At 44.2% G+C, this 16,574-nt stretch overlaps 1 long non-coding RNA gene across 1 annotated transcript; it reads left to right on the top strand.

The window, feature by feature from the left end:
* The first annotated feature begins 650 nt into the window (after window positions 1-650).
* LOC139036224 (uncharacterized) lies at window positions 651-14,936 on the top strand. The gene is made up of 2 exons (XR_011488928.1): window positions 651-1,172; window positions 14,226-14,936. It is a non-coding gene; the product is annotated as an uncharacterized lncRNA (long non-coding RNA).
* The last annotated feature ends 1,638 nt before the right edge of the window (window positions 14,937-16,574 follow it).

Here is a 16,574-nt window from a genome sequence, read left to right as displayed (position 1 = left end):
CCATCTCTTTCAGAATTTTCCACAGTTCGTTGTGATCCACACAGTCAAAGACATTGACATAGTCAATAAGCAGAAATAGATGTTTTTCTGCAACTCTCTTGCTTTTTCGATGATCCAATGGATGTTGGCAATTTAATCTCTGGTTCCTCTGCCTTTTCTAAAACCAGCTTGAACATCTGGAAGTTCACGGTTCACGTATTGCTGAAGCCTGGCTCAGAGAATTTTGAGCATTACTTTACTAGTGTGTGAGATGAGTGCAATTGTGCGGTAGTTTGATAATCATATAATCATACAATTATAATGAGGGTCAAATTGGAAAATGTGAAATTGCTGCTTATGATAAAATGCCCTTACTGATTTTAGTGACTCTTCTCTCACTTAAAAAGCCAAGCAGCTTACCCACAGAAAGCTTTTCCATTAGTCATCCAGATATTACTCCAACTTTTGACTTCATTTCTTATAGCAAGACACAGCTTTGAAGAATGACTGTCCTTTGTTGTGTTTAGTCTCAGTCATGTCTGACTCTTTGTGACCCGAAAGACTGTAGCCTGTCAGGCTCATCTGTCCATAGCATTTCCCATACAAGAGTGGGTTGTCATTTCCTTTTCCAGGGGATCTTCCTGATACAGGGATTGAACCTGTGTCTCCTGCATTGGCAGGTGGATTCTTTACTGCTAAACAACCAGGGAAATATGACTGTGTCCTTCCTTGTACATATGGGAAATTCATCAGTCAAGTGGCAAGTGAGTGTGTGTGTGTGTGTGTGTGTGTGTGTGTGTACATATACATACTATCTATGCTTGTTAAATAGGGAAGTAAAAGAATAATTGGGCTTTCTGAAAGAATTAAAACAGTTGATTTTTATGAATGACACTGACACCTAACAAAAATGATTGAAAATATGAATAAAACTAGCAAATATAAAGATGTATATACAACACATCTTTTTACTTACTTTAAAACAAATTGTTTCCAGGGTACTGCTGCTGCTGCTGCTGCTAAGTTGCTTCAGTCGTGTCCGACTCTTCGAGACCCCATGGACTGCAGCCTACCACGCTCCTCCATCCATGGGATTTTCAGACAAGAGTACTGGAGTGGGATGCCATTGCCTTCTCCATTCCAGAGTTCTAGACATCCCTAAACAGCGCCTGTACTCTGAACTCCATATTCAGGTATGTCATCAAGCAAACAAGAACATGAAACAAACCTTATAAGATCATTGGATCAGTTAATGACTATATATTAAAGAGTAAAGACTATCAATATATGCAGAGACAATGAAATGAAATAAAGACATCAGGTCCAGATTCATAGAGACCTAGGTTCAAATCAAAGCTCTTGTACTAAGTTATATTATGTGATGAGAAAAGTTACTTAAAATTCTCAAGAGCTCAGATTCTATTCTGCAATTGTGTATAATAACAATACCTATTGATAAGGTTCTTGGAAGAATCAGATAAGGCAATATTGATATTGATAAAGCCATTAATGCAGTTAGATGCACTGGAGAAAATTGCCATCAGTGAGAACAAGCTCCCAGAGCCTTTGACACAGAGCAGAAATGACAATCCTTTTACTCCTAATTTCTGCTTTACCATGATCTAGGCTTACAAATATCTTTACTCATCCTTTTACATATTCACAAATATAAAATAGTTTTATTGGTTACCACAATGAAGATATGGTATCATTTAAATTTGCAACACTTTTAAGTTTTTAATAATCCCTGAATACAATTTTATAGTCTTCAGACCCTCATGTGTGCATGTGTGGGTACTAAGTTGCTTCAGTTGTGTCCGACTCTTTGTGACCTTATGGACTGTAGCCTGCCAGGCCCCTCTGTCCATGGGATTCTCCAGGCAAGAATATTGGAATGGATTGCCGTGCCCTTCTCCAGGGGATCTTCCCGACCCAGGGATCAAACCTGCATCTCTTCTGTCTCCTGGATTGGCAGGCAGGTTCTTATCCATTAGCATCACCTAGGAAGCCCAGATCCTCAGGTGTCCACTTCTTTTTCAGGTAGTGTCATTGTACAAAGAAAATCAAATAATACAAATAGTGGAGAGAAAGAGCAAGGCTCTGTATTAATCTAACAAGTAATTCTTAGGCTCTGTACTTCCCTAATCTGGGAAGTGTTTGTCCTTTATTGAACCAGAACCTGGTGGTCCGGAGTTGACGATGAGAGAGTGAAAGGAAAGAGGCTAATATTCCCTGGGTTATGCAGCCGGCTTTTGTGCTCCAGGGAATCAGCCAGAAATAGATAGAGAGAGAGACACAGAGAGAGAGAGAAAGAAAGAAAGAAGAAAGAAAGGAAGACACGGGGACCCAAGCTCTGATGGAGCAAAGGTGTTTTAATCAACATGCTGTGGGCATATATACTGTCTTACAAGGTAGTTATTCTCAGCAAAGATAAAGATTAAAATTCCAGACTTACAAAACATAAGGCGATTCATATTACAGAGAGAGTTGTAAACAATCACTTTTTACCCTATGGTTCATAAGAAGGAAGAGGGTACTTATCACCATATTGAAAAACTAACGAAGGAGATGCCTGGATTCCTCAGTCCTGGGAAAGGCTTGCCCCTCCTCTTAATTCCTGAATATTCAGGAATTAATAAGGAACAGAGGATTCCTGACAGATCCAAAACAGCACACAGGAAGCCTCCTGTTAAATGCTTCCTGACAGGGAAGTTTCTAAGAAATACTATTTTAGAATCAAATGCTCATTAAATATGAACAAATCAAACTGCTCTTTTTTTTTTTTTAGATAAAAGGAATTTCCAAAATTTCTGTTAATACTTAGGTAATGGAGAGGACAGTGTCCTCAGAGTTTATGATCACAAGGTTTATGATCAGAAATTATTTAAAAGGTAATTAAATGTGCTGTGTTGTCCTGGATTGACCCCTAGAACAGAAAAGTGATAGAAGTGGAGAAGTTAGTGAAACATGATTAAAATCTTGTGCTTCTTTAAGAGTAATATAATCAATGTTCATTCCACAGTCTTGACAAATATACTACTAGTAATGTTAGATGATAATTATTAGGGGAAAATAATTGAGGAGTAGACAGAAACTCTGTATTATCTTGGCAACTTTTCTATTAATCTAAAATTATTCCAAAATGAAAAGTTAATTAAAATAATAATAATAATTGTTCAGTTTCCAATATAAAAAATCTAGAAGCTACAGATTTATAGTCATGTGTCACTGAAGAAACCACGAAGCTTCTGAGTCCTCTCCAATAAAATAGAGTACCATTTGTTCAAGCTGTTGACCTGTGAGAGTCAAATAAGACAGTTACTATGAACTGCTTTGTAATGTCTAATTCAACAGGAAGATGTGGAATCTTGATATAAGCTTTATTTTTTTAAATAGTGTTTACACATACAAAGTGCACTGAAGAATCTATCATAAGAATAAAATAGGTTTCTAAGTCAGGTTTTTAAAAAATGATGTCTTCTAAATTGCAATGAAACAGCTTCATTCATATTATCTAATTGGGAAATGTTTTAGCAAATATTTTTAGAGTCATAAAAATGACTATATTTTTTATACAAGTAACCCCAACCCTAAAAATTATTCTAAGAGTGAAATAAAGTGATGTTAAGTTTTATGGAAGATGATATTTCATTTATTAAAAAATCAGAAATATCTAAAATGTTGAATGAGATGTTTATGCAACTCAGTCTACTATAAATAATAACAAAATATGCTATGAATAAAACACTAATTAATAACATAAGGACATACTTGGTGAAGAATTTTTACAGCATGTTAAATGAAAAATTGTAGCAACCCTATTCATTAATAATGTATGAAAATAGTAGAGACTTTTTATTTTCAACATGCATTTTGAAATAATAACAAGAAAAATTAACATTAAAAATAAATTTTAAAACCCACAACATCATATTATTTATCACCTAAATATTTGTTCAGGAAAAGATGATGTTTGAGGATAATTTTATTACTTATCCAGTGTAATTAACTTGTACTGGTGGAACCAACATGCTAACATAACATAGAATCTTGCACTGTAAGTATTTTCCTGCTGTAAAGAATCCACAGATAGCCAAATCATAGGCCTGGCCCTCCCTATCAGTTTTCCTGTTGTAGCCACGCATTCCGGGAAACAAACTCACTCAGAAGGACACTGCAGATAGTGCAGTGCAGTTTATTTCACTGGCAGGCCCAAGGCAGATTCTCCTCTTAGCCAAGGACCCTGACCAGTTTTTCTGAAAACCTTATATACCCTAAGTGTATGTACCTCCCCAAATTCCCTGAAACTAGTCTGAACAAAGGAAAAGAAAGATACAATCAAAGTTAACCTGTGATTCATATGCCTTAAGCCTAGGTAGTTTAGAGTGGACAGTTATCAATAGGCCTGTGGTCATACCCCAATAAGCATAATAGAATGCATGATTCTATTTGGTTACACAGATAATCAGGGTCGTCTTTTAGGCGACAAAGAGTCTAGGTACGAGCCCTGGGGCTCTTCCCTCCAGGGGGCCTGGTTTCCCAGTTGGTGTGTCGTTTGCATAGATACTGGTCATCCTGGGGCTCTTCCCTCCAGGGGGCCTGGTTTCCCAGTTGGTGTGTCGTTTGCATAGATACTGGTCATCCTGGGGCTCTTCCCTCCAGGGGGCCTGGTTTCCCAGTTGGTGTGTCGTTTGCATAGATACTGGTCATCCTGGGGCTCTTCCCTCCAGGGGGCCTGGTTTCCCAGTTGGTGTGTCGTTTGCATAGATACTGGTCATCCTGGGGCTCTTCCCTCCAGGGGGCCTGGTTTCCCAGTTGGTGTGTCGTTTACATAGATACTGGGCATATAGCTCAAAGTCCACAGTCTGGCCCAAGATGGAGTCCTGCTTTCCAGATGGAGCCTGTTCTGTCTGTTTCCTCCTTCGTTCCCCCCTCTTGATGCTCTTAACTCATAGTATGAGCATTATTCATAGGGATAAATTGCACCCTGACTCTCCAACCTCCAATTTGGGAGAACGACATCAAACTTTGGGTTACAAAGTTCATAACACATTGTAAAATAAAGGGTCCACAAAGCAGAACTATCAAGGCAACTATAACAATGGTAAATATAGTTTTCCACCAATCACCCTTCACCCAAGATAGGACTTAAGTTCAAAAAGGAAGATTATATCAGACATAACTTTTACCTGACCTTTCATGTCATCTAGGGTGACTGATATGTAGCCAGATAATTCAGGAATATATACACAACATTCAACTTTAATTATAGCACAGGTCCCTCTTTGTACTGAAACTATGGTTAGTCTCAAGATGATACCAGCAAGTCCTTGTAGCAGCAGTTGATTGTAGAGCTCCATCTCTTTTTCTTCTTTAAGATGATCTTGGTTTCACGGGGATCAGTGGGGTCCTTTTGTGTAGTCCCCTTGGCATCCTCCAGGTCTGTGTGGTATGCTCTCTTCACCCTCATGTGGTAGATCCAGGGGGTGATACCTGCAGCTTTAACTGCAGTTGGGCTGGTTAGAACAACAGTATATGGACCCTTCCAACGTGGGGCCAAGGAGTCGTGTTTCCAGTCCTTAACCACACCTGATCCCCGGGCACAGATTCCTGAATCTGTTCCCCAAGGGGGAATGGCACCCTTTCTTGCACAAACTTAGTTCCCTGATTTATGACCTTACCCAGTTGTTCCATCTGTTGTGAAATCTCATCTCCCCTTACCTGAGGCAAATTTGTTGACACCTGTTTTATTATGGGAGGGGGCCTCCCAGACACTATTTTGTATGGAGAAGAGCCATGGGACCGTGGGGTCATCCTGGGTCTGAGCAGAGCCGTCGGAAACAAGTCCCCCCCACAGTCAGTCTCTAAGATCCACTTGGAGAGTCTCTTTAAGTGTCCAGTTGGTTCCTTCCACCATCCCAGAACTCTGGGGCCTATATGCTGTATGTAATTTCCACTTGATGTTTAAAGTTTTGCTTACTTGTTATACTAAATCAGCTACGAAAGCCGGGCCATTGTCCGATCCAATGCTGGTAGGAAATCCAAATCTGGGAACTATCTCCCTAACCAGGCACCAGGCTACTTTAGATGCTCTTTCAGTCTGGATAGAAAAAGCTTCTACCCATCCCGAGAATGTACATACTATGACCAGCAGGTAGTGGTAGTGTCGGTGAGGTTTCATTTCAGTGAAGTCCACTTCCAGGGGTTCAAAGGGCAGTGTGCCTTTTAGCTGAATCCCTGGAGGTTTCTGTCTGTGCCGAGAGGCAGCATTGACCTGTGAGCAGGCAGTGCAGTTCTGAGATTTTGTCCTGCATAGGGAAGAGAAGTGGGGAACCAAGAAATAGTTTCAAATTAGTTCTTCCAGTTTATCATGGCCTAGATGGGTCGCTTGGTGTGTTTGGCTTACCAGAGTGGGTGCCAGCTCTTCCGGTACTAATAATTTGCCACTTGGCAGTTCCCACCATCACTTTTCAGTCTTGATGGCCCCTTCTGCTTTGGCTAGTTGGTTTTGGGCTTCAGTGCATTTTGGAGAGTCTAGCGTTAGCTCAGGCAGCTCCACCAATTTGAGAGCTTTAATAGAAGCTTCACTTGTCACCCCCAAGCCCTCGGCTGCTTGTTTAGTGGTCTCATCTGCCAGTCTGTTCCATGAGCCTGGGGGGGTATCCTCTTTTTGATGTCCTCAGCAGTGTATGACTGCGATCCTTTCTGGTTCCCAGGCAGCATCTAATAGGGTCTAAATTTCTTCCTTATTTTTAGTGTCTTTCCCACTAGCTGTCAAAGGCCTCTCTCCTACACAGAGCCCCGCATACATGCAGTGTGGCACAAGCCCACCTGGGGTCTGCGTCAGTGTTTGTCTTCTTACCTTCTGACCTCCGGAGGGCCCGGGTTAGAGCATGCAGTTCAGCCTGTTGCGCGGACCAGTGTGATGGCAGAGAGCTAGCCCCAGTGATGGTTTCTTCCGTGACTCTGCACATCCCGATAGTCGTTGTCCTCGTTGCACCAGGCTGGTGCCATTGGGGTACAGGACCCAACCTGGGTCCGGGATTGGCTGGTCTCTCAAGTCAGGTCTGCTGGCATATTTCCTGGCAATCATGTGAGGGCCCACCTTCTCCCACAAGAAAGAGAGTGGCCAGATTCAGGGCTTGACAAGGCTCAGTAGTAACACGGGCGTTCTCACATAACAGTCCCTGGTATTGAGTAATCTGGGATGTTGACAGCCATTTATGGGGGTCCCCTCGCAGGAGGGTTTTGACCACATGCGGGACTTTTACAAACAAATCTTTGCCCAAAGTCAGCTTGGTTGCCTCCCGGATCAGTAAGGCAACTGCAGCAACTGCCCGTAAGCATCCCGGCCACCCAGGGGCAATGTTGTCCAGCCATTTCTAGAGAAGCCACGGGTCTGTCCCGCATCCCCATAGTCTGGGACAACACTCCCATAGCCGCCTTGTCCTTTTCAGTCACGTAAAGAGTAAACAGCTTAGCAAGGTCTGGCAGGTCCAAGGAGGGCCTGACGTAATTGTGCCAGGTTTGAGTTCTGTTACCGGTGAGACTTGTTTTGCAAGCCTGGGGGCATGGAGTGGGTTGTCTTCCGCCCAGACCTCAGGGAATTGTTGAGTTAACTCTCTTTCTTGACTGTTTAGCCCATCTGGTTTCCTTTCCCGGAGATCGTCCAACCTCCATTCATCTTGAGGGGTTACCGAGAGGAAGAGTAAATGGGTGGTTGAGCCCACTCGAACAGTGGGTCTTTTGTGGGGGAAAGGTCATTTGTGCCCCCAATTTAGACAGCAAGTCTCTTCCCAACAAAGATACTGGGCATTCAGGGATGTATAAAAATTCATGAGTCGCTTGGTGACCTCCATTTGACATTTTCGGGGTAGGCTTAAGACACAAAGGCTGCATTTATCACCATCTGAGACCCAGCAGCCTCTGGATCTATTGGTGTATAAAGTCTACAGGCCTCTCACAGTCTTTCGTAGAACTCAGAGGGTGATTTGCTTTCCCTTTGAATCACTTCAGGGGGTTTTGCCATACTCATAGGTTTTGCCCCCACCCCCCCCCGACCTTGAGGCCTTGTAAAATAGCCGCCCCATGTCTCTCCAGGCGGCCCCTCCCTTGCTCTGTGTCACAGCCCCAGTTGGGCCCCTCACCAGGGGCGGCTGATTCTGCCACCGCTATGGGTTTGCAGGACTCTCAGGTGCCGTTTCTCTGAACCATTTCTGGCCTCATTTAGGATCCTGTATCTGTCCTCAGGGCTGAGAAGGGAGACTAGCGGTTGGATTATGTCACCTCATGTAGGGCGGTGGGTTCGAACAATAGTCTCTGTTGGCCTAATCATGGCTATGGCTCCCCCGAGTATGGTGGAGTGTGTCTCTGCCAGTTTAATACACCCATAGAGGAAAATGGCTGGCAATAATAGGCTGCGGGGGGCTGATGGTAGTGCCCAGATGAGTCCTGACCCGGAGGCTGCTGTAGCTCTCTGTGGGGCATCTGTAGTGGGGTTCTTTCCCCCTGTTCCTTGGAGGCGCGCAGCCTCTAATTCCTGTGTTTTCTTCCCCCTCCCCATCAGTACTCACCAGGAGAGGTGGATTCAGTAGAGGAGGTCCAGCTGAGGTGGAATTCTGGGGGCGTTGACCAGAGGTCTCCATCGCTGGGATCGGAGCTGCCGAGGTGGCGGCTCTACAGTCTCCAGGAGAACTGGCTGAGGAGCAGAGGCTGCTGCAGGAACTTCACCCGGCCTGGGATCGGGCGTTAGGCGGCCTCGGGTCCTGGTGGAGCACCGGGCGGCGGGCCCGTCATCATCCAGTATGGGGGAGGGGTCAGGCCATCCCCGTCCAAATCGTGTAGAATTTCCTTTTTTATCATCAGTCAATTTTTGTGCCATTAATATTTTTCCTTTTCTCTTCTGGATACAGAACCTTGTCCAAGTAGGAGGGTCTTGAGTTAACCCTGCTGCTGCTGCTAAGTCGCTTTAGTCATGTCCGACTCTGTGCGACCCCATAGATGGCAGCCCACCAGGCTCCCCTGTCCTTGGGATTCTCCAGGCAAGAACACTGGAGTGGGTTGCCATTTCCTTCTCCAATGCATGAAAGTGAAAAGTGAAAGTGAAGTTGCTCAGTCGTGTCTGCCTCTTAGCAACCCCATGGACTGCAGCCTACCAGGCTCCTCTGTCCATGGGATTTTCCAGGCAAAAGTACTGGAGTGGGGTGCCATTGCCTTCTCCTGAGCTGACTCTAGCCATGAGTCAATATATGGATACTGATCTGGGTGTCCTGGCTCTCCTGTGACTACTGTATAGACTGCTTCCACTATTTTTAAGTTCATGGTGTTCTCTGGTGGCCATCCTACTCCCATAGGGGGCCATTCAACCTCACAGAGTACGTGGAGGTGGTTTAGGGGTCATCTTCACCCCATAGTCTCCTCCAAATCCCTTCTTTAAATTTGAAATCATGCACTCCAATATAGTTGCCTTAGATTCACTTCCTCCCATTTTGCTTACCTTCTCAGACCTTCTTCTACTTTTCCTTTTCTTTCTGTCTGTGAAGTTCCCAGTACCCTATGTACTTCTGATATTTCCACTCAATGAAACACTTAAATTGCCATTCTACCTCCTTGCCTTACCTGCCAGATCCCAGAGGCAGAGGGGAATAGGCGTGTCTTCACCAGCTGGTCAGCATGGCTGAACCAGAACACCACGTGGTCCAAGACTGTTTCTCCCTTAACTTTTAAAGTCCGTTCTGCCTTGGTGGGCTTGATGAGGCTCGGATGAAGACACAGATGGTTAAATATTCCACGTCCCAGGCAGTCTCTGGAAAAGCCAATTTGTACTCACTTATGTATTCTCCTCCTTCTAAGCCTGACAATTCCAAGGGGGTCAAGAATTTCACAGCAGATGGGACAACTCCCAGGGGAGGGCAGAGTACGAGCACACAAAGACCAAGTTTCTTCTCCTAAAAACCCCTGGCAATTGCTTGGTAACAGTTTTCCCCAAGAGGGCGTGGACACACCTCCTAATGATCTTCACAGATTTCCTTCCTAAGCCCTAACACGCTCGTCGACCTGTGTACCAAGCAATCACTGCCACCTGACTATTCCAGGCTCCTGTGGGTCCGAGCCCCTTCCAGTCCCTCCCAGGGGGGTGATCAGGCCCCCTCTTCCACCCTGCTGGGTGGATTCCTCCTCATCCGAGCACTCAGTTCCCTTGCTGCCGAACACTACCTGCTAATGTGAAAGGTCCGGGCGTTGAGAAGCAGAATCCTTCCAGAAGGGCGAGGCGCCTTTTTCCATCTAGAAGATTCAAGCTGCAAGGACTCGGAGTAGTCCCAAATGGGACTTGTCTCCCCAAAGTGAGTTTCCTGACCAATGCGCTAAATGTTATAGCCACGCGTCCTGGGAAACAAACTCACTCAGAAGGACAATGCAGATGGTGCAGTGCAGTTTATTACACTGGCGGGCCCAAGGCAGAGTCTCCCCTTAGCCAAGGACCCTGACCAGCTTTTTGTGGAAACTTCATATACCCTAAGTGTATGTGGTCAAAGCCACCTCTCCAAATTCTCTGAACTAGTCTGAACAAAGGAAAAGAAAGATACAATTTGTATCTTTCACATCCTTGATTCATATGCCTTAAGCCTAGGTAGTTAACAGTGGGCAATTATCAATAGGCCTGTGGGTCATACCCCAATAAGCATAATAGAATTTGTGATTCTATTCGGTTACACAGATAATCAGGGTGTTCTTTTAGGCAATGGGGAGTCTAGGTACAGACACTGGGGCTCTTCCATGGGGGGGAGGGTGTCTGGTTTTCCAGTTGGTATGTCGTTTCCATAGATACTGGGCATATAGCTCAATGAAGCCTGTTCTGTCTGTTTCCTCCTTCAATGTGAGAGATTCAGATTTGATCCCTGAGTTGGGAAGATGCCCTGGAGAAGGAAATGGCAACCCACTCCAGTATTCTTTCCTGGAAAATTCCACGGACAGCGGAGACTAGCAGGCTACAGTCCATGGGGTCGCAAAAAGTCCGACACGACTGAGCGACTGAGCACAGTGATGAGTGAGGGGTGCCCTTCCAGGTGCTGAGCCATGCATAGCTGGACACCTCATGTTCTTATTCGGGCTCTCTTCCCATGTAAGTCATTACGGAGTGTTGAGGAGGGTTCCTTGTGCTATGCAGTGGGTCCCTGTGGATGGTTTCATAAAATTAGTGTGTGTATGTTAATCTGAACCAGCTCATTTCTCCCTGCCCTCTGCTTTTCCTCCTTGGGAACCATAAGCTTGTTCTTGGGAACCATGTCAGTGAGGTCATTTCTCTTTGGTAAAGAAGTTCATGTGTCTCCATTTTTAGAATCCACTTAGAAGTGATGCCATATGATTCTTGTCTTGCTCTGTTTCCCCTATTTCACTTAGAATGATCACCTCTACTTTCCTCCCTGTGGCTGGAAATGTCATTATTCAATCCCCTTTAATGGCTGAATAATACTGTATTATGTCTAGGTACCCCATCTTCTTTATCTGTTCATCTGTGTTCTGCTTTTAGATTGCTGCCATGTCCTGTTTATAGTCCTAGTGCAGCTGTGATCATAGGGCTGCGTCTTTTCAAATTTTGGTTTTCTCTGTATCTACACCCAGGTGTGGGATTGCTGGATCCTATGGTACTTTTATGTTTAGTTTTTAAGAAGAAACCTCATACTCTCTGCCTAATGGACGGGCTGACTCACATTCCCACCACGAGCGCCGGGGAGTTCGCTTCTCTCCGCATCCTCTGCAACCTGTTGTTGGAGGTTCTCTGAGACGGCCGTTCTGACTGGGGTGAGGTGATAGCTCCCTGGACTTTTGATTGGCCTTCCTCTAACCATCAGTGGTGTTGAGCACCTTTTCAAGTGCTTAATGGCCATCTGTATGCCTTCTTCATGAAGTGTCCATTGAGATCTTTGGCCCATTTCTTATTGGGTATTTTTGTTTTTTGATATTGAGCTGCTTGAGCTGTCTGTATGTTTTGGAGATGAATTCTTTGTGGGGATCTTTGTTTGAAACATTTTTCCTATTCTGAGTGTTGTCTTTTTCTTTTATTTAGGGTTTCCTTAGCTGTGAAAATTCTGCTAAGGTTAATTACGTCCCTTTGGCCTATTTTTATTTATTGTTAAGCCATCTGGTCCTGGGCTTTTGTTTCCTGGAAGATTTCTGATTACAGTTTAGATTTCCTTGCTTGTGATGGGTCTATTAAGATCTTCTATTTCTTTCTGGTTCAGTTTTGGAAAGTTATACTTTTCTAAGAATCTGTCCATTTCTTCCAAGTTATTGTTATTGTTACTCTTAAGATATAGATCCAAAAAGAACTTGCTGTGATTTACAGCAAGGCATTTTCGCCTATATTTTCCTCAAGGGTTTTAGAGTGTCCTCACATTGAGATATGTAAATTATTTAGTTTATTTTTGTGTATGGTGTTAGGGAGTGAGAAGTGGACTATTTCCTGCTGTATCAGCAAACAAGGATGTCATAGTCACCAGCAATCGCAGCCCTCCAGTGAGCCAGTGAACCCTCAGGGAACTCAGGAAGGAGAAGCATGTCTGCTCTCTAGCAGCCATCAGACTGCAGACACTCTAAGGTGAGCCCCGAGGAAAGGAAGCTCAGGATGTGAAAACAGGATGCTGGCCCCAGACAGGTGAGGTGCACCTGAAAGGAATGATTTCAGGGAGCCCGGACTCCTGCATCTTCCCGTACACAGAAAAGCACTAAATCCCTTCACTCAGGATATCTGCTTTTCTTTAACAATAGTCTTTTGATATTCAGACTACCTGCCCTTCCTTACAGAGTTCTGTGTAACCTGGCTCCTCCCTTCACCTGGGAGCAGTTCTCTCAGGATTACTTGAGATGGTGTCTCCTGTGCTTGAAGTCCTAAAATTTCCCACCGAATAAAACAAAAGTCTCAACTTTTAGGTTGTGCATCTTTTTTAAGTTGACAGGAATATTGTAATTTTGTTCCCAGTTTCATTGTTTAAGGAACCTTCACACTGTCTTCATGTGTTTCCCAGGTGGCGTTAGTGGTAAAGAACCCATCTGCCAACACAGGAAACATAAGACACGTGGGTTCAATCCCTCACTTGGGAAGATCCCCTGGAGGGGGGCATGGCAACCCACTCCAGTATTCCTGCCTGGAGAATCCCATGGACAGAGGAGCCTGGCAGGTTACAGTCCATGTGGTCGAAAAGAGTTGGACATGACTGAAGTGACTTAGCATGCACGCTGTCTCCATTGACGTTCCAGCATTTATGGAGGAGGGTTCTCATTTCTCCACACCCGCTCCAGCCTTGGTTCTTTGTAGAGCATTTGGCAATGGCCATTCTGACTTGTGAGGTGATACCTCATTGTAGTTTTGATTTGGATTTCTCCTCTGTCCATGGGATTCTCCAGGCAGGAATACTGGAGTGGGTTGCCATTTCCTTCTCCAGGGGATCTTCCCGACCCAGAAATCGAACCTGGTCTCCTGCATCACAGCAGATGCTTTACCCTCTGAGCCACCAGGGAAGCCCAAATATTTAGCAAGATTGATATCATTTCCTGTGATTTTTTAAAAAAAAGAGTATAGTGAAACCTCTTGCAATTGACTCTTGAACGTCTGCCCTGTGTTTTGATAAACAGTCCTAGAACATTCCTTGAAGGCGGTTGTTGCTTACTCACAACCCCATGGGCCCTCTGAATATTAAGTGTCCCTCAGCACAGCTTTTGACGTTGTTGTTATGGAAAACAGCCACAAGGCGGCAGAATTTTTCATGCCCCTTTCCTCTCTTTCTGTGCAATTTCGTTTTGATCTTATATTGGAATAGAGTTGATGGCCAATGTTGTGACTGTATAAGGGGTACAGGAGCTTAATTCAGCCATGCACAAACACATATCTATTCTTTCCATGTTTTTCTTCCCATATACAGAAGATCTTAAAAAGTAGTGAGAAGCAAGAGTCAGAGACTAAAAAATGCAGCAAGAGGTGGAGGAGGTGTTTGAAACAAGTGGAAAACCCAAGAAATGTAATTCTGTAGAAGCAGGGCTCTACAAATTTAAAGCACATGAACTGTATTCTGGAATTCTTTACAGTGGGTGCATTTTCCCTAAGAAACTGCCAGAGAAGCCACCCACCGTGCCTATTGGCTTTGATTTTTGAAATGGAGAAAAGAATCAAACAGTGAGAAGCAAAGAGGGTATTGGAGTATAAACACTTTAAATTTATGCAAAACCTTGCCCTTATTGTATCTTGTTAGGTGTTGTGGGTGTTCCCAATAAGAAAGAAATTCCACTCACTGTTCCCAGGACTCCTGCCTTTGTTTGGAAGAAGAGAACCCAAACCCACCCAAGAAGATGAGGTTAGGGAGCAGCCAGTAGTGATAAGAGCCCAACAATCACCCATGACAGAGGACCTTGGAAGCCTAAGATCCTGGTGAGAACTGTGGAAATGCGCCATTTCTGTTTCAATACAAAAAAGTTACTTACAGAAGGAGAAGAAAGGAAAACAGCTGCAGAAAGGGGAGGTGGCCAAGTTCTAGGCACTTCCTTCGCCTCATTTTACCACCATTAACCTGCAGGAGAAGAACATGAAGAACACGGCTCAGGCTGAGCCCTCTCCGTGGAGCCTGCCAGAAGAGGCGCCTGAAGGCGTACACTTGGGTTCTCTCTGCGCCCGGTGACAAAGAAAGCTCCTCCCGGTGAGATGGGCAGAGCAGCTCCGATTCCCGGATGGCGTCTGCAGCCGAGTCTGGCGGCAGGAGATGGCTGGAGAACCCGGGTGGTACCCACACAGACAGGGGCCGCTCACTCACAGAAGTTTGTATGACTTCCATCCTCCTCCTCTGTTTTATATAAGTCAGAATATATAGTTGATTTGGTTTGTAATTTATTCACTTGAAGTGTAATTTTTACTGCCTTTATCCTTCACTTTTTATATTTAAAAATAAAGATACTTGATTTAGTTTATAGTTTATGTCTGATTCTTTCCTCTTCTCTGTGCAAAATGAATTTGGAGTTAAGGAGCCCTTTGCTGTTAGGGGGAAGCCCCGTTAACCACCAGAGGAGGCAGAGACTTGTCTCTGTGTCCCTCACCAAGGCTGTCTGCCGGCTTCGGGCTGAGCTGCTGTTCAGGCACTTTCTGCCCTTGCTGGTGCTGACAATGAGGGAACGCTGGGCAGGACATGTTTTAAGTCCCCCCGTGACCTGGGCTGGAATCAATATGTTTGTCTTACTAAAAATTAACAAAGGCAGTTCCATACTCCTCTCCACAGTGATCCTCAGCATGTACATCTCATCAGCCCTTGAGTGTTCTCTTTCCTCCGCGTCTTCTCCACCGTTTTCCTTTGTAGACTGAGGGTGGCCTTTCAAACAGCTGCAGTGTTCCTTCTCTGTGGTTTTGATTTGCACGTATTTAACAATTTCTGATGTGCAGCATGTTTTCATGGGCTTTGATTTTAACTAGTATATGTGGAATTGACTGGAAATTTTCATCTTCACAGTCTACCCAGTTTTTGTTTTCAGTTAGTTACCCATGGACATTTTTAAAGTGCCGGTATCATTTAGAGCCCATCAGTCCTTGTGAATATGAAGTGTTTTTAAGTGTTGCAGTGAAATAAGAAATAGTTTTTTCTCTTTTGCCTTTTGAGTCCTTCTCTACTTTAACTGTTCCTGATCTACAGCCAGCATTGATAGTTAAGTCTCCTTCTTTTCAGAAGACTAACCTGTTATGTAAGCTATATCCTGCACCTGTGTGTGTGTGTGTGTGTGTGTGTGTGTGTTAGTCACTCAGTTGTGTCTGACTCTTTGTGATCCCATGGACTGTGGCTCACCAGACTCTTCTGCCCATGAAATTCTCCAGGCAAGAATACTGGAGTGGGTTTCCATGCTCTTCTCCAGGGATATCCCACACCCATCACCCTCTAACTCTGCATGAACCATATTTCACATCTATTATCTTTTAATTTTATGCTAGTCACATCCTGATGCTTAACTTTATGGTACTCTCTCTGCAAACCTCCCTTATAGTTTTTCTCCTTTTGCATAATGGAAAGAGAGCCTCAATGCAATGTACAAGACAATGGCCCCAACTCCTGTGACTGCCTGCTGGACCCAAGTTACTGGGCTCCCTGATGCCAGCCTATTGACTATTTTGAAGCAATGCAAAAAGAAAGAATATAGGATCCTTATATGTTTGCTCTTTATCTCCAACCTCTGACTATGAGCCCCAACTGTGTGATCCCCTCAATTTCCTATCAGGGGAGACACAGTTCTTGAGGCACAAGTCTACTGTGTTCTCTCCTCTTCCATCTTGGGGATTAAAGCCATCTGTCTATTTCCTCCAAAAAACGTTTATTTCCACAAAGGTATAAGGTTCCTATATTCTTGTTCCTTTTTGCATTGTTTCAAAACAGTCAATAGGTTAATCTTCTGAAAAGAAGGAAAGTTATCAACTCAGACTGTAGATCAGGAACAGCTAAAGTAGAGAAGGAATCAAAAGGCCAAAGAGGAAAAAACTTTTTTCTTATTTCACTGCAGCATAGGCAATAGCTTTCAAGTTTCTGTAGTGGGAGATGGCCACAAGGAGACAGGATTTCTTCATGCCCTAC

The sequence above is a fragment of the Odocoileus virginianus genome, chromosome 8 (assembly GCF_023699985.2).
Source record: "Odocoileus virginianus isolate 20LAN1187 ecotype Illinois chromosome 8, Ovbor_1.2, whole genome shotgun sequence".
Classification (NCBI taxonomy): Eukaryota; Metazoa; Chordata; class Mammalia; order Artiodactyla; family Cervidae; genus Odocoileus; species Odocoileus virginianus.
The sequence above is the reverse complement of the archived record's forward strand: the minus strand, read 5'-3'. Positions and strand labels throughout refer to the sequence as shown.